Source organism: Sylvia atricapilla, chromosome 6 (genome assembly GCF_009819655.1).
Source record: "Sylvia atricapilla isolate bSylAtr1 chromosome 6, bSylAtr1.pri, whole genome shotgun sequence".
Taxonomy (NCBI): Eukaryota; Metazoa; Chordata; class Aves; order Passeriformes; family Sylviidae; genus Sylvia; species Sylvia atricapilla.
In genome coordinates, this window is record NC_089145.1 from 46,698,769 (window position 1) to 46,720,441 (window position 21,673).

The 21,673-nt window shown below is 38.3% G+C and overlaps 1 protein-coding gene across 1 annotated transcript in view; it reads right to left on the reverse strand.

The window, feature by feature from the left end:
• The window catches only part of DICER1 (dicer 1, ribonuclease III), a 63,410-nt gene extending 43,224 nt beyond the window's left edge, over positions 1 to 20,186 (reverse strand). The window contains exons 1-3 of the mRNA XM_066321811.1: positions 20,008 to 20,186; positions 4,002 to 4,067; positions 2,985 to 3,085 (exon numbers count right to left, since the gene is read on the reverse strand). The gene's annotated coding sequence lies outside the window, so the exon portion shown is untranslated. The remainder of the gene's footprint in view (positions 1 to 2,984; positions 3,086 to 4,001; positions 4,068 to 20,007) is intronic.
• Between the last annotated feature and the right edge of the window lie 1,487 nt (positions 20,187 to 21,673).

Genomic DNA, 21,673 nt, shown 5'->3' on the forward strand with positions numbered 1-21,673 from the left:
TGCAGATTTATTGGAACAGACAGCGAACTGCAGAGCTAAAATTTACCCATTATTCAATAATTTAAAAAATTGTTTTTTGGGAAAACATACTATGTTGGAAATGAAGTCAACAACAAGCAATAGCAATTTTTTCCAGTCTGCAATAAATCCGGAACTGTGGTGCAGGTTTTTCAGTCACATTACTATATCCAATTTGAAGCCATTCCCTAGTGCACAAAAAAAATCAAGGTCTACTGCACTAAGGAATAGAAGCCAAACCAACCAGAGGCCTCACCTGGAATGATACAGCCTTGATCTAGTCCTGCTTGGAGGACAGTTTAAAACATTTATGGAATGGCACTGAGCTACACAGAGAAGAGAGTAGTGTCCTGGGGATACAACTTTCAAGTTTTTACCAGCATTTGTGAGTACAGTTTTCACAAGTTAAAGCAAAACTAAATCATCTTCTATTAACAACAAAATTTTCTTATTGCCATTTGCAAGGCACTTAATTTGCTGTCTAAACTGATTTGTCAATATCTACCTAATATAATCCTTGTGATACAAACATTATTTTTGATGCTTTAGGATTTTGTCTTTGTCCAGGAATGTCTAATTTATCCTCTAAAATCATGCTCAACATCAGCCAAAGCAAGTCAACCTCAAGAGGTAAAAACAATTCACTTATTCTAAAGGAAATAAACCACAATTAAAAAATACAAATAGAACCTTGCTGCTTGAATATTCTCTTACATGAGCACTTGAACAGTCTGAATGCACTTTCTTCTTAAAGTGCTACATGAAACATTAACTTGCTGAATGAAAGAAAATTCTTACTTGGGTAAAGGAGGACCAAATAAAAAGAAAAATGTTAAATAGTACAAATACGAAATACAGAGTAGAAAATTAATGTATATGTTAATATACAAAATGTAAAATGTCACTGAGAATGTTCCATACCAACTTACACTGTAAGCATTCAGAGGCAAGAATGGTTTTGCCTCAATTTAGGTCAACTTGCAGTATTTCTATGTTGTCCAGTTTCTAAGCTTTCTTTTAAAAGAAGTGTACTTTTAAAAAAGAATTTGACTTTTTCAGTGACAGCCCAGAAGAACACACTACTTCCAGAAAAAGAGGTGTATTTTGTTAATATTACTCCTCCTTTAATTCTCTTAAGAGAACTTAAAAATCCCAAACCAAACACTCCCAAGTTTTATCTGGAAAAAAAAAAAAAGTCCAAAACTCAATCATCAAACAACTGACAATACTACTCAGTAAGATGAATCAGAAATCTCTTTTGTGCTCTCTTTAAAACAGAACACATTTCATGAGACAGTATTTCTCTCTCATCCTTCAAAGATCTTTAACCTATGCATTTCCTAACAGCAATTTTTATATTTGGTCTTACAATATTCTTAAATGAAAAAAAAAAAAAAAAAAAAAAAGGAATGCATTTCAGATGTGTTCCTTTCCATAAACAGAATGTGTAGATGCTTAAAAAGCTCAAATATAAGCATTCCTTTAAGGACCATCTTCCCTAGTTTCCTTAGCACACTCAGAAACATTCATTTTGAACTACAAGAATTCTATTTTTTCTATTTTTCTGATACAGAACCAGTCTAACATTGGTCTTTAATAGCCTATCAAGGCATACCAGCGCAACAACAGCATTGTGCTTTCTGCTGCTCAGGAAAAGTTTCATTAAAGGGCTTATTAAAATGAAAGCTTAATTGAAGCTCTACATCTGGATGAGCTGATTCTGACGCACTTCTACAAGCAGTACAACAGTTGATAGGTGAAATTCCTGGCAAACTCCTCCTAAATGTCTGTTTGTAGGAGAGAAACCGAGTACAACATGACAGTCAGCAGACTGAAAAACCCCTTAAGTCCTTCATTTAGTGTTCAGTATGACCAAACCTGGACTTGGATCTAATAAACACTGTGATGCTATCAGTACACCTTGACCAGCAGAGCTAGCAAGTCATCACCCACACAAGAGTTGTGCTGCTGTGCCCTGAACAGTCAAATGCAAATGGATTATGCCACTATTTATCAGCAAAACACACACAGGTTTGTAGGGCACTACAAGTAAAGCAATACAATATATAAAAACAAAAATCAGATTTGTAGCACATCTCTAGTGATACTACTGCACGAGGCCTTCAGAACAAATATTCAGAAAGGGGATGTTTCTCCTTTAAAGAACACAGACATGCAGCCAGATTCTGGAACAAACTTCCATTTTTAAAATTATGTGTACAAGGCCCGTGCAACAATCCCAACTATGCAGCTGCTTAATCAGCAGTGTAGAACTAGTGCTATGCAGACTCCTTTCACCTCCCTAACACAGATGACAAAAGATAAAGCATGAAGTATATAGATCTAAGATGCAAGGAAAGGCGAGGACCAGTGGAACTAAATAGATTTCTGTCTTCCCTATGTTATCAAAGCACATTCTTCTGCTACGTAGTTTTAATCAGATAGCCTCTTTCCCTGCTTTTGCTGAACTCCTATTTCAAACTGAAGCATACTATTGAAACTAAGACCTTAATTTACCTGTTATTTCTTCTCCTTACCATTTACTTTGTATCTCCTATCTGGAACAACACACAAATTCAATTCTAATTTTAGCCCCTTGTGTCAACTCTCTTTCTTTTTTTTTTTTTAAACCGATTGTATTTCACCAAGACAACCACATCTGAATATAAAACCCACAAGAAAAACAAACTCGTGCTTTTTAAAAACTGAATAGATTTTTAATCATATTCAGCTTCATAAGAAGTTTCGGGGCAAGTGTTGCATGATAAACATCTAAACCTCTATGAATAAAATGAAGTAGCTACTTTCACTTCGCTTTCCAAAGAAATTTAGTCAACTTCTATAAACTCACACATGGAAGTTACTTTACTCTATGGTCCTGAAGCATCTCTAAATATAAAATAGGAGCACACAGAGAAGTGATACAGCAAAACCTCTTTCTCCCATACTACAAAGCACAGTCTTACCGTTTTAATTTCCGCAGTCTCTGTGTTTATGCTTCCCGAACTGCATTTTGACATCATGATATCAGCTTGTAGATTAATCACATAATTTGCAAGCCTTGACTCTTAAAAGAAACAGAACAAAAAACCTATGAATTATAAAAATTATTTGAAAAGGGAACTACAACAGCAAGATTAATTGTGGTAATTCAGTTGCTCATAAACATTTACATGCGTTGAGCCTATACTACAACTTGCTGACAGAAATTAACTATTTTGGTTCATTCCAAACATGAATTATTTTAGTTTACTATCAGAAACTAAAATTTGAAAGTGTGATTTAAAAGATAATTTATTTAAATGTGCACATAGCTCCCTACACTTATTTCCAAGCTACTACCATTAATTACTGGGTCATGTGAGAAATACGAGAGTAGTGTTTGATATAATTTTACTATGGTTTATATAACTGTACTGCCTTTTCCATGCAAATGTATTTTCATTGAGTTAGACATTAGAAAAAAAAGAGAATTCAAGCTTCTTTATACTATTTCAATTTGAAACTGCAAGTAATACAGTCAACTCATGAAAAAGCAACAACTGTTTCTCTCGAAGTATACCAGTCTTTTTACTAGAAGAAAAAATACTGTGCACTTAAAATAGTGATTTAACCATAAAAATAAAATTCAGAAAGAAAGAAGTTCATGACAGTGAATTTCTAGATGTATTAGCCAAATATACATATATCTATATTGAAAATATTACATATATATAAAAAACTACAACCTAAAGTAAAAATACCATATTTAGCAGATCTAGAGTGTTCTTAAAGCTGTAAAATAAAAAATTTGCACAATATATACACCTAAGAGTGTGAGTTTTGCCAGACCTAAAAAGAGAGATTGTAAAGTCCAATTTTTTTAAATCAACACTGAAAACTTAAATGCAAAATGAATCTTGATGAAAATTTCTCCTCCAATCAATTCCATAAAGTTAACAAAGAGGACACTCACAAGATTAGTTCAGTATGTTCGTTTTTACCTCAAACGCTGATGCTGAGCTTTTCCAGAGTCTCCAAGCCTGTAATTTTGTTTCACCCTAGGTAACCTAAAAGGCAACATAAAGAGAGAGCATTTTACCATGAATTGCCATTAAAATCCACTGTGCCATGTGGTAGTCTGCTTTCTTGCATTTTAATATTTAGCTGTATAGCAAGAACACATGGTCCTTCAAAATCTAATTATCATATGCCCCTTTTTGGCTAAGGATACAGTCAGTCAGTGTCTGAAAGATCAATCTTAAGTGCTCATGAGATATTGGCATGTTTTGTTTCATCTGCTAAAGTAATTGCTAAGGCCAACTAGATTCACAGCTTGTCTCCCCTGTGCTCCATGCATGATTCATCTAACACGGTAGGGAAAACCAAAAGAAAATTATAATTTAACACATTTAAGAGAGAGATCTGAAAGAATGTATGTTTTTTCCAGAAAACAAAGTAAACAGTTATTATTTCATTTTACAAGACTATAAAAGTAATACAGCACAGATCATCTGATGGATACTGCATTCATGCACAAAATAGACCGACAAAAAATTTATTCCCTGGGCTACATTTTAAATTTGTGTTTGCAGCATACATAAACACATCTTTTATTTTCAGCAGAAAATACAGCAAATTACTTCTAAGATGTAGTAAGTAGAACTTAGATTTATTATAGCATGTTCCTATTATGTCTAGCTCATTCATTTATTCACTGCACCTAAACATGAACCAGAATATATATTTCACTGAGCCAGAAAATAACCTAACAACAGAAAACTGCCACATCCACGATAAAAATACAGAAATATACTACACTCTCTATATATTTGCAAGAAAAGCTGAAGGGAACAATGCAGCATTTGGACACCCCAGCAAAAAGCAAACACGAACAGAAAGGAAAGTTTCAAGCCTTGTTAGTAAAGCTAATGCCGCATATGTGGCTTAACAGAGCAAATTTATTTTAGTGCCAAATCGCAGATGGCAAACACAAAGCACAGAGACCAGTAGATAAGATCCGGAGAGCCGAGAAAGTACTTGATTCTAATTCTCCACCAGCACAATCGCTTCCTTAAGGCACACCGGAGCCAAAGACCGCGGCTTAAATCAATCGATCGGCCGGGCAGGAATTACAGTAGGCCCTTTGAATGCCAACCTAAAACCAGACAGGCCACATTCCCGAGATGCAGTCAAGGCCTAGCACAAAACAGCAGCGTGTATCACATTAGCATCTAAATGGCGCTGGTGCACCCAGGGAGACAAAGGCCGGTGCGATCCTCCCCGGGCGGGCCAGGGGCACCGCCGGGCTGCCCAGCGCTGAACACCGCCCACGCCGCAGCCGCAGCCCGCAGAGTACTTTATACCGCATTCAATAAAGAAATCAGTCAATGAAGGTTTCATTTTGCTCTGTAGTTTCTCAGGATCTTGTTAAAAAAACAAAAAGGAAAAATTAGTGACATTTTAGAAACCTAATTTTTAGGAATGTCAATGTCTTCATCAAACAGCAAGGCTCTCCCTTTTTTTAAATGTCACCTTTCAAGAGCTCAACATTCAAGTATTTTATCAACAGATAGAAGGCAAGAGCTCTAAAATAATCAGATACTCGGGAGTGTCTAACTTCGAAACATACCACAAACACAATAAATACTCAAAGCACTAACATTAAAAAAAGAAAAAAATCAGTTCCTGTAAAGACATCAAGACAAGCATCCAAGAAGTGACACAGCAGGCACTTCTGCAAATCTCCAGCGCTCCAGATATCTGCAGGCAACCACAAGAAATTTCTGCCAATCTCAGCCAAGATCTTCAAGTATCTTGGCTATTGGCTACTGAAACACTACTGATGTAAAAACCAAGTATCCAACTGCATCAGAGAATAAAGACTGTATTAAGAGGTTTTATTTCATGGGTTTGTAATTGAGTCGTTGATAATAATCACATTCATATGATACCTAACTTGCTATTAAAAAAGGATGGTCAGAAAAAGGACAACTGAAATTTACAGTATAACACCGGCTGTCACACCTCAAGCAAAACGCTGAATCTGAAAGATTATCAGTGTTTTTGTTCTTCAAGGTCTTTGACAATTTAAGATTAAACAACTAGTCCCTAGAGCAATTATTCAAAGTGTTAAAAACTTGAAAATGAAGTTATTTTCTGGTAGGTTCTATGGAGTCTTAAAATTACATGATTTATGCACATACAGCTGAATTCCAGCATGAACAAAGTCCTGCATGATCTTCAGGGGCTAAGGCAAAAACTGCATTTATGATTGGGAAGAAAAAAAAACATCCGGGCTGGCCTCCTGCCCCTACAATCGCAGCTGGTTGCAGATGCTGAGGGCAGGGGGAAGGGGTGACTAAAGAACAGGACTTATTCTTCTCTCCCTTTTGTTATTCCACCAACTTCGTATTTCAACCATTTTTCTTTGCTTTATTATGGTACAAACAGTAAAATTACGTCAGAAACATTAGTAAAACTCCCTACTGTCTCAGATTAATTTGACAGGAAAATACTCTTAGATGTCCAAGGACCTGGGACTTGATCGAAGTTAGGAAAAAAAAATTACACTCAGGACACACACCGCTCAAAAAAAAAAAAAAATCTCAACTGTACAAACACTCTGAAACACATTTATTAGTTTTAACAGCAATTAGAATTAAATTATGCCACATATTTGAAGGTTTTTTGCTGCATAGAAAAATTGCAGCTCAATGTGTAGATTCTAATTTTTGGGTAACTATAATATCAGTACCACAAGTAGGGATAACTGACCATATCTGTGAATTTATTTATTATTTGGTCATTTACTTGGGTACCAACTTATTTACTTGTGATGATTTAGTTAATTTAAAGGTTATGTTCAAGCTTTTCAGGCACTTATGTCTTTCTACAGAAAGGCAATTAAGCAGACATTAGAGCAGGGATTTCTCTCTTCCCCAATTTGGGAGCAAGCTGTGAGGCAAGTACAGTTCCAAAGCATTAATTATTCTTGCTTTGGATAAGTAAAAGCAGCAGCTGCCCCCTGAATATAACCCCATGTGGAGACTTCAATCCCATTATTTGCATAAACATAAACCCTTTCTCTGCATGTGGTTGAAAGTCAAGCTCCTCAAAACGTGAGTATTCAACAGTTCACTGTTATCACTGTGCCACAACATCCAAAATTACTAAATTCCCTACATTACGAAAGACTTTCTTTGAAGTCAGTAATGATGCAAGGCCAGCAGATATTTGGATTGTAAATCCAGCTCTAAAACTTCTACCAATTCTAAAATGAGAGTTCAAGTCTACTGCAGTCAGCCATATCAATTTATGTACCACCCAACAATCAAATTCTAGGCTTAGTTCCAAAAAAAAAAAAAAAAAAACAAAACCCACCAACAAAACAAAAGTATTCATCATCAGTGGTGAATCAAACCAATTCCTCCTAGTGCAACCTTAAAATGTGTATTATAAGCTGGTTAGCACATTATTTAGTCCACATTTTATGCTTTGTTGGTTTTAATTTCATCCTAAAATGAAAGACTTCTCATCAGTTACACTACTTGTCTTCACATGGCCTTTCCCTGCAACAAACTTGTGGGCATTCAAATTCAGAGGACATTCAAAGTTCTGCAGCTGCCACAGAATTCACCAGGGAGAGAAAAAAACCCCACAACAACAACAACTTCATTATTTTATTGAAGGACAATATGAGAGTAACTTCCAAGACATTGCCATAGGCCCACTGGGTTATTTTTTGTTTTTTTTTTTTTTTTTTTTTTTTTTTTTTTTTTTTTTTTTGTTTTTTTTGTTTTTTTTTTTCTTGATGTTGCTCGGTTTGGTTTTTTTTTAATAAGTAAGAATATGTAAAGGTGAAGATGCTACCCAGGTTGAGTCAACACCCTTGGAGCTGTTTAACAAAATGTAGATGCGGCACTTAGGGACATGGTTCCGTGTGGACTCGGCAGTCTTACACTGACAGCTGGATTTTAGGCGTCTTTTCCCTAAATAATATGAAATTCTACAATTCTATGAAAATGCTCTGTGGCAAATTAACAGTGTTGTTGCAAGGACCCCCACATAAGATATGAGCAGGATAAATGTGCATTATGTAAAATGATCTGACTTATAATTCTGAAGTGGAGAAGATACATGCACTTCAACTAGAATATGAGCATTCCTTCACATTCTTTACAGTTAAACTAATATAAGACTTCAGCAGCTCCTATCAATTAACAACTTTTATCTTTTAATGCAATATTTATTTTTCAATATTGTCCAATAGAGCAAAGATTTCCACACTGTCTGGGGATCAAAAGTGGTGAGAAGCCATAAGTATTACATTTTATCAGTATAATGCTTCAAGCCTCATGTAGCATTTTCATATCACAGTTGATCTGCAGCACTGCTGATCTTTCAGAACTGACACAACACCAAATCAAAAATATTCAACAATTCACATGGCAAAAAGGTTGTGACAGAAGAGCTGAAGTCCTTATCTAAGGCAAAGTGGTAAAAAATACCTATGAGATGAGACACGATTGTTCTGTGTCCTGTCAGTCCTGAACTATTGGTAAGAATAACTGGAACAATTTGCACAGATTTGAGGACTACTTCTTGTGCTAAGTAACTCCAAAGGTGTTTACATTCAATTAAAGCTTCTTTTTTAACAGATGCCTTAAATGGAATTCTTAAGTTTAGGAGTAAATATGGAATCCCAACTGAATTAAAAAAAAAAATTTTTTTAAGATCCTCAAAATGTAATGTGGACAGCTTCTTTTCCCCAACATGTGGGCTGATAGGCGTCTCAATACTGGCTGAGAAGCTTTATATTTTCTTCTCTTCTTTGAAAGCTTTTCATATTATGATCAACCCTGACAGCTGGAACAAGGTCAAACATACTTCACTGCTAACAGAGGAGGTGTTTACCAGCTCATACAGGTCCCTTAGCTCCAATACTATTGCATCTAAGCACAACTCCAAATCAGAAAACAGCCCCAGTCCTGATTCATCCATCAAACTTCCACAGTAGAGAACAAATAAGAATAAATTGAGATAAAAGAGGTATTCTTGAGAGAGTTCTCTGAATGTATATTGATAGGTATCCTTCCCCAATGCCAAATATAGATTACAGTCCTGTGCAGCATTAGTCCAATTTTCCACATTAAATGTTCTCATAACATAGTGATGGATACTCTTAACTGGGGGTTAAAAAAATATCCACGCTGTTCATACTCCTTGAAGGGTAACAATAGCTTCAAAAACTGAAGTAAGCTGTTTTGCTACAACCAACATAAAAAAAAAAGCAAGGAGGCATGAAGGGGGAGGTAACTTTTTACCTTTCATTTTTCAGAACGGAGTGAGAGCTATTCCTGCATTTATGCAAAAGCACTTTCAGATATGCAAATGACAGGATTGCTCCAAACATTAAAGCAGTTGTGGTTTACTGGATAGAGCACTTACTGAATACTCGTTTAATGATTATTGAGGCAAATTAGGAGGAAAGAGAAATGAAATTATCGTTAAACAATTCCATTTTTTGTATTATTATCGAAGACTACTCAGGCCCCAGAAACAATGTTTTAAAGGAGTTAAATTTCTGTAAATGGTGCAACTAAGGGTTTCTGACACTATGCTGGGTTCTGGAAGCAATATAACTCAAGTTAATATAGTACTAAACCTGTCAATTCTCTCTTTTGCTAAGCACAACTCAGAATTAATATATTCCCATATTCATTTCAATTCCAGACCCTGTATGTATTACTGACACAATACTACATTAAAAAAGACACACATATGTACATGACCCTAGTCCACAGCCATCACTGGAACAGAGTTTTTCTTCTATAATATTAAAATAGCCAGTCCTGTAATTCAGTCAGCTGTGAACTGCATTTTCAGAGCAGAACAAAAAAATGCAAGTTTGTGTAGACCCTTGCCTAAAAACAACACAACAGATTTTACTCTATTCAGGATTACCTGCTCCATAAGGCCTGGTTATCAAAAAATAGAAAATACAAAGCAAAAGAAAGACTTCCATCCTGTTCTTACCATGTTAGTTGTAGTTTGCATCAAGGCTGCCAAACCACCAATTATTATGCCTGATATCACCTAATTACCCGAAGTATAGTAGCTTGATTGCAGCAACATTAAGTAGCCAACATCAAGCAACGACAATGAAAAATGCTGAGCTGTTTTCTTAATTCAACAGTTCTCAATTTTCAGAAAAACATGCAGCCAAATTCTGTGAGGCTGACTGGCAGCTGCATTGGCAGAGCCTGGACTACACCTCTCCTTTCTGCTGCTGCTGAGCTCAGCTTCTACTTTGGATATATTAAGACCTACCAGAAGAAAACAGTAACGGCCTGGCAAGGACATCCCTGGGGACTGTCACGGCCGAAGAACGAGAAGAATGAGATAAGCAGTAGAACACATCTCTACCATTCTGAATGTGGGAGACGAAACTCAAATTCACCTATGGTCTCCCACAGTTATCACTCTATCAACTCCTCCAGTCTGGGCAGCTCTGCACACGTATCAATTCTTTCACTTAATGATGAGTACTGGATTAAGAGCACTTTCTTATCCTCATTTATTCACACAGAACCCTGCAGATGACCAATTCCAGCAGATCAGACTGTTTGTCCAGAGGTCAATCAAACCCAGACTCTCTGAAGACATCCACGAAACAGCACAGGTGAAGGGCAGCCATAATGAACACACAGCCAGTCAGACTGGCTGGATCAGAAGAAGCACTGGGAGCATGCAAGCAACACGAAACTCGACCTAGTTATGAAGAAATTAAAGGAAAGGAGCAAGTTTCTAGAAGCAAACAAAAAAATGTTTCTAGAAGCAAACCAAACACGAATGCAATCAAAGATTAGGAAAAGCAGAGATATTCCAAATAAAAAAAACCCCAAACTTTATTAAAAATCTTTAGATACCAAATGATTTCTTTTATCAACAAGGAATAATCAAGCATTTTAAAGCAAATTACCATTAACATTCCAATACAGCCAGTCTAATTAAATCAGAGGCATTAAATTCCCTAATTTTGATGTATACTGGTAAACATCCCAGATTTATACTGGGAAAGCTTATATCTAGGGTTATCACAAAACTACCCTATTAGCTGGGAACTTAACACTGTTTTTATACTTTTCCTTAGAAACAAGTACATCTATATTGGTATCACTTAGGCTGATTTACAACACAGGCATCTGATTAATTAGGAGAATAGCATCACAGCCATCAACATTGTAATAATCACACCATTTACCTTGTTAATTGTTATACTGAATTATGTAGAGCAACTTTCCCCCTGCATACTATGAAGTATTTGGCAAAAATTCATAACTCAGTTAATGCAAACATATATTACATTTATAAGAATAAAGTTTAAGTTGTTCAGAATAAATATTTAAATACAACTGACTTTCAATTTCATTGACTAATCATTTGCTTTCATCAGCTAATGAGCAGCTTATTTGAGTAGGCATGCACAGATGCATTAAGATGCCTAGAGAGGCAGATAATTGATGACTTCCAGAATGACTTAAGCAGATTACATGACTAACTTTCAATGGAGATTTCCCTCTTCTTCCTCAGCACTGTTTTCTCAACCCTGAACAGGATGTCTCTCATTCCTCTTTAGCTAATGATTTTAAGAAATTACGTTTTTCAAAATTTCCTCATTTGCAATTCAAGCTACTTCAAATACTAAAACTGGTAAAAAAACCCCACCAAATCACTAAAGCAAAAAAAAAACCTAACAAAAATCTCTAAGCCTCCAAGATTTGTAATAGAAAAGTAGTTTTGAAACAAAATTTTAAACATGTGATTTTTAAGTTTAAAATTATTAAATTTGACCTTGCTGCACAGACAAGATGTTAGAGAAAATGAGACTAATCAACTAAAGCAATGAAGTACATTGAAAAGGAAAAGTGCCTTAAATCCTTATGAGCAAGCTGTCACTGAGTAGAGTGACCTTATTACTTACTCCTCTTTTAGTAGGATTAAGCACGTGGCCTATGAAGAGGTTTTACAACCTTTATCACTTTACCAGATCGGTATTTCACTTTAGCTTTCTCAAATATGCTTATAAAAATCTGTAGCTGAGTGTACAGTCAAATTTTTTCTAAAACAGTAAGAGAAGAAATTAATTTCTGATGTAAACAAAGCACCAGAGAGATTCTTCTCATTTTAGCACTTTTCTTTCATTTTCACTCAGCAGCAAGACAAAACACTGTATAACATTCCTGATCCCAGCTTACTGCAGTTATTGCCCCAAAGCATCAGTCTTACTCTCTTCAATCCACCTGCTGCCTCCACAACTGTTTCCAAGTAATCCATGACCGTATCTGAGTCAGACTATAACAGAGTGAAAGAAATCACACAGAATAATTTGTTTCTTACATGAATTAGTCTTGTTAATTCACTTTACCATAAAATTTCAGAAATGCTTGCTCCAATGAAGCTTAACAACAAATATGAGGACCCGGGGGGAATTTCTTTATTTTTCCCTAGGCAAAAATGCCATCTAAAAACCTCACTCTACCACTTTCATAAGAATGGAAAACTGGATAGAGGATAACATTCATTTTTAATAAAATTTAATAACTTGAAGTTATTAAGTCATTGATCTGTATCTAATTGTATTAGTGTCTTGGAACATATAGTCACTACATCTGAGGCAAAAAGGAAAGTAAGTTCTACTTACTTAATCCGTTCTTTGTACGGATTCCTAATTATGGAGTCACAACTACAAATTACTATTTGGTAAAAATGAGAGGTTGTAAACTAGGCATAACTTCAGATGTGAATTTTCCAAGCTAATAGCTAGTCTAAGTGTTCCATCTTGATTACTACACTCATTATAGTTACTTTTATTAAAAAGCTGTTCATATCTCAGAATAGTCCTCGATAAAAATCCGGTTGTTTTCTTATTTAATTTTCCCCTCACTTTGATTCCTATCCTGAAATTACCACAGCTGACTTTCATACACAAAACCACTGTAATAACACACCTGTTTATAACACTAGCTATTAACAGTAAGTGAGAAAGTACAAAGCCACAAAAACTGCGACAATTATTTCAATTAATTGGTGAGAAGTAGCATTTTGAGGTTAGTTTTCATGAGACTGTAGATCTAATCTGATGACAACCTAGAGCTTAATGAAGGAACCTCACTGTCACTCCCCTTCCCTTCTCTAACAGCTTTGACACTTAGCTGACTGTCTGGAAAAAAACATAGTTCAGGACAATATAACCAAGTGGTATTTTTTTCCTTGGCCTAGACAAGTCTTCTACCGGCTCAGCAAGCTGAATTCAGTAGTTGATATGGATCAGAGGAGTATTAGAGCTGGTATGAGGGGGAGGTTGTCATCCACTTTGACAGCCACTTGAACACCTTCATTAAGAAAACATAAAAATTGGATTCAACAGGGTTTTGACCATGCAATTTAAAATCAGACACCAGCTTCCCTTCTGTATTGTCAACAGCTGCAGAACTGTGTTACGCTAAGATAAATAAAAATTCCAAACCCAAAGCTTCTTCCTGTGTAGTCCAAAATTATTTCAATGTGCCAGAGGAAACACCTAGAGGCAGCAGATTGCCATAATGGGATGAACAGACGAAAGATTTTAACAATTCCTAATAGCTGGCAATGTATACATTAGTAGCATACTACTCCTAGAGCCTGCAGAAATCAGCACCCGTTTCATCATTATGCCAGTCACTACATACCCTAAAACCATCCAGTAATTCCTTGCAGACCCTCATCAGTTGAGATAACTGGTCACTAGACAGTTTAAACAAATAATGAATTTTGACACTAAAAACTCATCCTGTATCCAGCTTAGGTAACACATAGTCATTAGAAGACCATTCGCCAGACAACTTACTATTAATCAAGGCAGGTTCAACTTCTTAAATTCAACACAGCAAAGCATTAACTATGCAAGGATTACGACAGGGGAAATTGCTCATTTCCTGGAAGTTGATCATACATCTTTCAAAGACCCAGGGAGCTCATAAATGTCTTTGGCATCCTTCCAATCCTTTTTTCAATTAAATACTTGAAGATAAAAACACATTACTTTTCTAAAACCTACACGCTTTTTCCTCCAGAGCTTCATCACCCATCATGCCTCGAACTCGCTCAGTAGGTGGTACAGCCACACTTCTGTAGTGGAAGATTTCATTACCTCACAGCCTTTGAGACTGATTACACAGTAAACAAATCAACTGATCTATTCAGTATATAAACCTCTGGATATACTGCGTATACATTTCTGGAAATACCTGGACATGTTTATTTTTTGAGTTATAATCTTTGAAAGTAAGTTAAGTTTCTTGTTGCCCTATCACTTACAGTCTGTTATCTTTCTTTAGTGCCAGTGAACTCCTGAGGCCAATGCTGATAGAGTTCAATACTCTTTAGAAACAATGAAGGAAGGAAAAAATTCCCCCACACGCTTTTTTTACACATGGTAAAAAATTGTAAGGCAGTCCACAATACCTTTCTGACAGTAACTGTAAAAATAATGAAAAAGATACAAAGATAATCCCATGACTCTCAGTAATAGGCTTCTGTCACTTCCTCCCTACAGTCTCTGCCATTCATGCTGACTCTGTTCATTAAACTGGCAGAAAATATTCATATTCCAATTTTCCTCTTATTCTGTCTCCCAGAAACAGGAAAGTATAAGCAGCAAGAAGAACAAATGACAAAAACACATACATCTTTCTGAGGACTCGAAAAACACACAGCAGAAACACAGGTTTAAATGTGTGTTTATTTGGTTTGTTTGTTGTCAGAACTAGTGTACTTTTTAATGTCCGTTATCTCCAATAATAATTTTGTTTCTACAGTCTTGGAGGTCATTGCGGTAACACTATGTTAGATGGCAAGAACCATGAAAAATTATTTTCAGTAGCTGAGGGGGAAGCTTTTATTTTTTCCCCAAAACAAATTTTAACAGAAGTCACACCCCTTCTTAACAACTTTACACAGAAATTTAACAATATGAGCATGTAACTTTAGTTAAAAGATGACAAAGGTTGTGGGTCACTAAAAGGAACTGACTGACCCAAGCTTTTCCTTGTACTGTAAGCAGTCTCATTTTATGTCTCCTCCCAAAAACAAAAGCCTAGTAGCCATTGACTGTGAAGGTACAGCAAAGCACAAGTCTGCCTGCTCAGAAATACACAAACTTCAGCGAGGAATTAAAAGTCTAGCTTTTAATAATAACACTAATATCTGAATAAAGAAGAAATACTATCAATTAATATTATAAATTCATAAAACCCCAGTTAATAAGTTGGATCAAATACATTTATACGTTTTAAGGTATGCAGAATATAAACATCTGAAAAATGTCTTTTATTTATGCACTTGGAAGTTAAAAGAAGGAGTGAAAAAAACAACCCTGAATTAACTTGCCAAAACTCAGTGAGAGAAGTCTTCTACGGTTTGAATGCTGTCTAGAATTCAGATCACCTCTGGAAGTTTCTACTACAAACTACAAGGCAATTTTACCTTTAGATAGCTAAGACTTCTTCATTTCTGCTTAAACAAAAAAAAATAGAAAATACCATAAAAGGCCAGTAACAGTTCAAAGAAAGCTGTAAGAAACTTGGTCTAGATCAGAAACAAAGCAGACTTTGCAAACAAAAGAGAAACATGAATTGCAAAAGTAGCCAGCCCAGACATGCTTGCATAGTCAAATCACCTCAATGGAGTCAAACAAATTAACTTTAAAAAGCAAAATGTATTTACCTCACTTCCTAAGGAAAGAAGATTTATGCAATCAGTAAGTGGGCAGGTCTAAAACTCCAATTCAGTTTTCAAAAATAAAATATTTTTAAAAATTCCTAAATTCTGTATTTAAGACCAATTTCTTCACTGCTACCCAGCTGCTTACTACTATCTGAGCTGAGGCTGCTGAACAGCATGACAAATTATCAAAGAATCAGAATCCAAAAGAGGAGACAGGTACTGGAAATCAGGTTTTAATAACTAACAATAAGGGGTTGGTTCAAACATGCATTTGGGGTCAGAGGTATTTTATATTTGTGTGTGCGTTTGCACAAATAAAAAAACACAAGGATACTGATATCTAAAACAAAAAAATCCCAAGGCCAGCTGAAACAGTCCTAAATTGTCCACCTCTGTTTCTAGCAACCAACCCTTTCAGTCAATAGCCACCCTGCTGCTTCCCAGATCTCTCATGCTCATTCAATTAACCCAAAGGAGTTAATCCTTCATGAAGAATAACACAACATTTAAAACATGGGCAGAAACTGATCATGCTACCTTACATCACAGAAGCACTGAGTCACCGACATGAAGAGAAGAATGCACAGCAAACCAAGATTTTCTACTACCATTAGCAAAGATCAAGAGAGAACACTTTTGATTTTTTGTCTTGGTAAGAAGGAACTCAGTAGTAACACCTGTGCCAACCAAAACACTTATCACAGACTGACAAGTGTATTGCACTTAAAGGAAGGGCCACAACAAGCAGTACTGAAATCTCGTGGAGCCAGGAGTTTTTACAAAAGTGGAGAATATTGCTCCTTCTCTTTCCCATCAGAGAACAGCCTTTCAACACCTGCAGCTGCACAACAATGCAAGTAAATTTCTTGACACAAGTTTCAGTTCTCTGCTTCTTGACTGTATGATTTTGAAGGAGACGAATATATTGGAAAACTGATTCAACTAACGCAGTCTGCAATACAGAGCAGAAATAACAAGGGAATTCCAAAAATACTGCTCAGCATGCAAACTTGAAAAATCGTGTTACTAGATAAGCATGCAAGAACTATGAAAATCAAGAGTTTACCTAACATAATAACACGGCAGAGATTTAAGTGGGCACTGCTTTGTTCTCTAGATTAAGTCTTCTAGAATGTTTATTTTAATAACAGTCCTAAAGCCACCATACCCAAAATCAACACAGTTTAAACATCAAAACTGGAAATGTCAACAGAGACTGTAACTTCAGCTAAAAAATTTAGTTTTTACTACAGATCAAGTTTCTTCTGGTTTATCCCAATACATATGGTACTCACAAAAGGCTTAAGGATGAAAAAAATGTATCAGGAAAGTGTAAAGCAAAATCATACTCCCAACTATTTGTAAGCATCAGAATGTGTGTGCATTCTAAAGCACATTGCACACATTTTGTAGAAGCACCTGTTCTACAAAACACTACAATTATACTTTAATTTTTATACTTTCTCTAAAAGTGGTGCTTCCTATATATACAAAAATAAATAAAAACTTCTGCTATCAGTCTGAAGAAATTACTTGAACACATGAAGGTGACACAGGTCAGTCAGGAGTCACCTTGCTGTTCTGCCAACAACCTATCATGCTACATATACTCTCTAGTTAGTATTACCTACATGAGAGGGGAAAAAGGTCAGAGAGAATTGTGAACAACAGAACAACCCATCTGAGAATGAAGTTCTACCTCCTGCCTGGTAGTGATGCCTTTTCACTGGCCCTAAAATCACAGGCCAGACACAGCCAGGTGATAAAAAGGAGTCACCTTTACAAGGACCCTTATGATGCACAACATGCTGGACGAAAAGCACCGAAGATGCACACATAACATAAAGCAGATACAATTTTTATGTTCAGCAAATTAGCATAACTGACAATCTTCCTGAACTCTTGCTCTCACTTATATTCTAGAGCTTATCTAAAGAGAAATTAAACTATTTCAGCTCTTTTATCATTTTCCTAAATAACTCCTTTGTCTTTTAAGAATGCATGTGTTTTCATTTGGTTTTGCCAGTAATTTGCAATCAGTAGAGACCAATGCACGTTTAGTCACTCCACACTGAAAGCCACGACGGGTCAAGCAGTGATATTCAGACTCTGAGCACCTGTGCTGAAGCAAATCCATACAACTTGCTGAAAATGTGGCAAAGTACTTTGCACGTTTTTGAGGTTGGAAAGGAGAAACACCTATGGAATACATTAAAACAACCCACAAAAATACACTTGTTTTTGAACTGCAGGTTTTAGTGTTTTTCCATTTGCATGCTACAGATGCTCAAGGTATTAAAAAAAAAAAGGTGCAACTTCTAGAAAAACATGTAATATAGCAGACAAAACAGCTTGGTTGGCTTCCTCCTACCACTAACCAGTGGAGGACATGTATGGAGCTGTATAACTTCAGGGCAGGCAGAAGTACCTTCCATGGACCAGCTACTTTGGTGTTTGCCAAGACTGAAAAGATATTCTTGGTTTTATAGCCTTGGATGAATTTCACTATAAATTGTTTCAACTGTCTTGTAAACTTCTGGTATTCCCAACAGATTGATGCACCATGTCTCTCAGTTACACACAGTGTAAATAAAGGAGTATCACATCTGTATTCAGTCTGTAGGATACAGAAATCCTTCAAAAACAAGGGAAACAAACAATCAACACTTCCCTCTTCTACTTTCTTCAGGACTCTCTGTGATGTTTGTTACCCCTTCACTGGTATGCCCCCTCCTCACGTGAAAAGATCCAGACAATTTTCAATTTACGTTTCTCTCAGCCTAATACAACCTTTCTAAAGAAGAAGAGAGACAAACAGAAAATACTCAAACTGTATTTAACATTAAACATATGGACTGAGAACAGGTTTATACAATGACATATTGATGCCATTTCCTTCTCAATTAATTGTTAATTCTTGTATTAATCATTTGTGGCTGCCAAGTATTGACTTGCCACTTTCACAGAACTGTATCATCAAGATGCATTGAAGAACAACAGCAGCTAATGCAGGGTCAACACTTCTGAATAAACACATACATATTTTTTAACTCTACCAATTAATAAGGTAACAATCCAATTATTAAACATGTAAAAAAGCACCTTCCAGCTGAAAACTGCTAGTAGCATCTTCAAACCTCAAAGACCACAATGTGGAGATAAAGAATAAGGAAGATTCGCTGAAGAGAGGAACTTCGAAGAACAGCAGTGAAATTAATTACAGTTAAGTGTCTGCATGAACTTGCTAAAACAAGCATCACCCTCACCTACGGATCATCCACGTGCAGTCAGCATTTCAACAGAGAATCCAGCGCAGCTTATTTAAAGAAAACACATAAAGCACAGTAAAACAGGGCCAACTGAGTGTCTGCAGAGTTAACTGTTTTGATTACCACATCTAGGGAAAGAAAACAGAAGACAATCTTCCAGGCTATACACTTTCAACACTTGAGCCCACCATGTAACTTAAAGACCAAAATCTTAACATCAAAAATACTCAAAGCTGATCTGAAGCGCTAAACATCCCCCGGGCTCTTAGCAGTTAACTGACATTAACTATTTACTTTGATAGTCGCTGTTAATAAAAACTAATTTTTGGTTAAGCATAACACACACAAAAACCATTTTATTTTTTTTTGTCAGATATCAACATCACCCTTCATTTTCAACTCATGCGAGCTATTTCTCCATTACCTAACACAGCAACAAAATATGTCTTTTTAACCTTTCATTTCTCAACGCATGTTCAACACAGCTCAAGGCCTGCCTCAACCACGCTGCCTTCATTAACCCTGGAAAAGGATGGAAAGGAAGCAAAGAAGAGAGCCAAGACATTCTTATATCGCCTTTAACATCAGCACTGCCGAGTTTAAACTCCTTTACTACCCGCCACTGCTTTCCCCGGACACGGCGGGAGGGCCCGGAGCCCCGGGCGGCCCCGGCGCTGTGGCCGGGGGGCGCCGCGCACAGACAAAGCCGAGCGCGGCCGCAGCGCGGCCCAGCCGTGCGGGCCCCGCCGGCGCCGGGGGAGCGGCCCAGGCCCATCCCGGGGCCCGGGCGTCGGCGCGGGCGGCCGCGGGGGCAGAGGCGGGGCAGCGCCGCCCGGGCCCCGGGAGGGGAGAACGGACTGCCGCCATCCCACCCCGTTGTTGGCGGCGGCGCCGGGGCCGCGGCGGCTGCGGCCAGCGGGCGAGGCACACCCGCGTTCGGCCGCCATGCAGCTCCCGGCGCGCCATCTCCTACCTGCTCCGACCGGACCCAGCCCGGCGCTTCCCCCTACTACAGGCCGCGTCTCATTGTGCTCCCGCCGCCGCCATTTCCCCGCTGCCGCCGCCTCAGTCTCCGCAGCTGTCAGGTCCCTCCATTCACCTGGGCCCGAGACGGCCTCCCCCTCCCTCCCTTGCCCCTGCGCTACGGCGGGCGCTACGCAAACGGAGCGCCGCCCCCGCCCCTCCCGCCCGTACCAACGGGGGCCGCCCAGCGCCCGCGGCGCAACCCCGCTCCGAGAATTCCGCCCTGCGCAATCCGCACGCTCCGCATCCCCCACGCTATGAGAGGAAACGGGCGATTGGCGGCCGCAGCCGGGTAAAAGGTGAAAGGTTCGCGAGGCGGCCAATGGGACGGCGGGATACAGCGACTGCCGGAAAGCCTCCGGGCGCTCACGTGCGTGCGCGCTCCCTCCCCTCCCCCGGCGGAGCGGCGCGAGCGCTCGGCCGTGCCCCGCGGGCGGGTCTCGCGCTGAGGCGGGGGCGCTCCGTGAGGGCGGCGCCCGCCATCTTGGGAAGGGGCCGAGGCCCGGGCCTTCGCTCCTTGTGCCACCGGGGCAGGGCTGGGCATGGAGAGACGCGTCTGAGGGAATGGGGTTGTTCTATGGCACGGCAAGCCGTAGGAAAAAAAAAAAAAAAACCAAGAACGGTGATCCTTTTTGGGCAATGTGGATAGAGAGCAGCGCTGAGCAGTCTCGTGACTGTGTAATAAAATCCCACCTTTCCACACGCGGGTGGCCGTTTCTATCAGAAGTCACCTTCCTGCCATAGACAAAGTGCTACTTTTCCGCTGGGGAGCCTTCAGTCCATGTGGTGCAGGGCCCAGAAGGTGGAAGAAGAAAGGACAGTTGGAGGTGGTTGGGTTATATGGGCTCCCAAGGCAGCATCTCCTGTTAATTGCATGAGGCAGATTGAGGCCTGGCTGGACCACTGGTCTCACTCCAGTATCTTGGCAACACTCCACTGATCTAGTAGGTATTGAAACTAGTAGATAGAAACTACTAATGTTTCTAAAAGCGCCCTGAAATGTCTGGGTTTAAACAGCTGGCATAGGGTAAGGTTTTGCCACCACCGAGACCTTTCAGCCAGAGGTGAATGAGTTACATTTGTGTTAAGCCAGGGGACCAACTGAGAGTCTCCTATGATAACGTGTTTGTGCAAGGACTGGATGGTGATTAGCCTTGGTGATAAAGAAGGTGCCCATTAATGTGATGCCACTTCTGGGCAGCCACTGCCCTTGGAAGTTGTGCAGAAGGCAGTTTTCAATGTGTTTTTAATGGAAGATCTGTCACTGGACATCCAGCTTCCTCCTCCCATCTGCTCTCTACCAGGGACTTGCCATTGTAACACAATTGTGCCTGCAAAATCAGTATGAAAAGATAAAGCTGACTGGAGCACTCCTAAGGTTCATTTAAAACAACCTGAGTAAATTACTTCAGATTTAAAGTGATCTAGAGCTATTATCAAATTAAGTATTTTCTTGGCACAAACTTCTGCTGCTGTTTAGAGCACATCTTTTGTAATGCTCATCATTATGTTGTTAAATGTTACAGTACTCAGTATTCTTACAGGATTGAAAGGGCATCCTTCTGGTTTTTTTATGGATGGAAGAATAATTATATCCCATGACAAAAGTGGAGGAA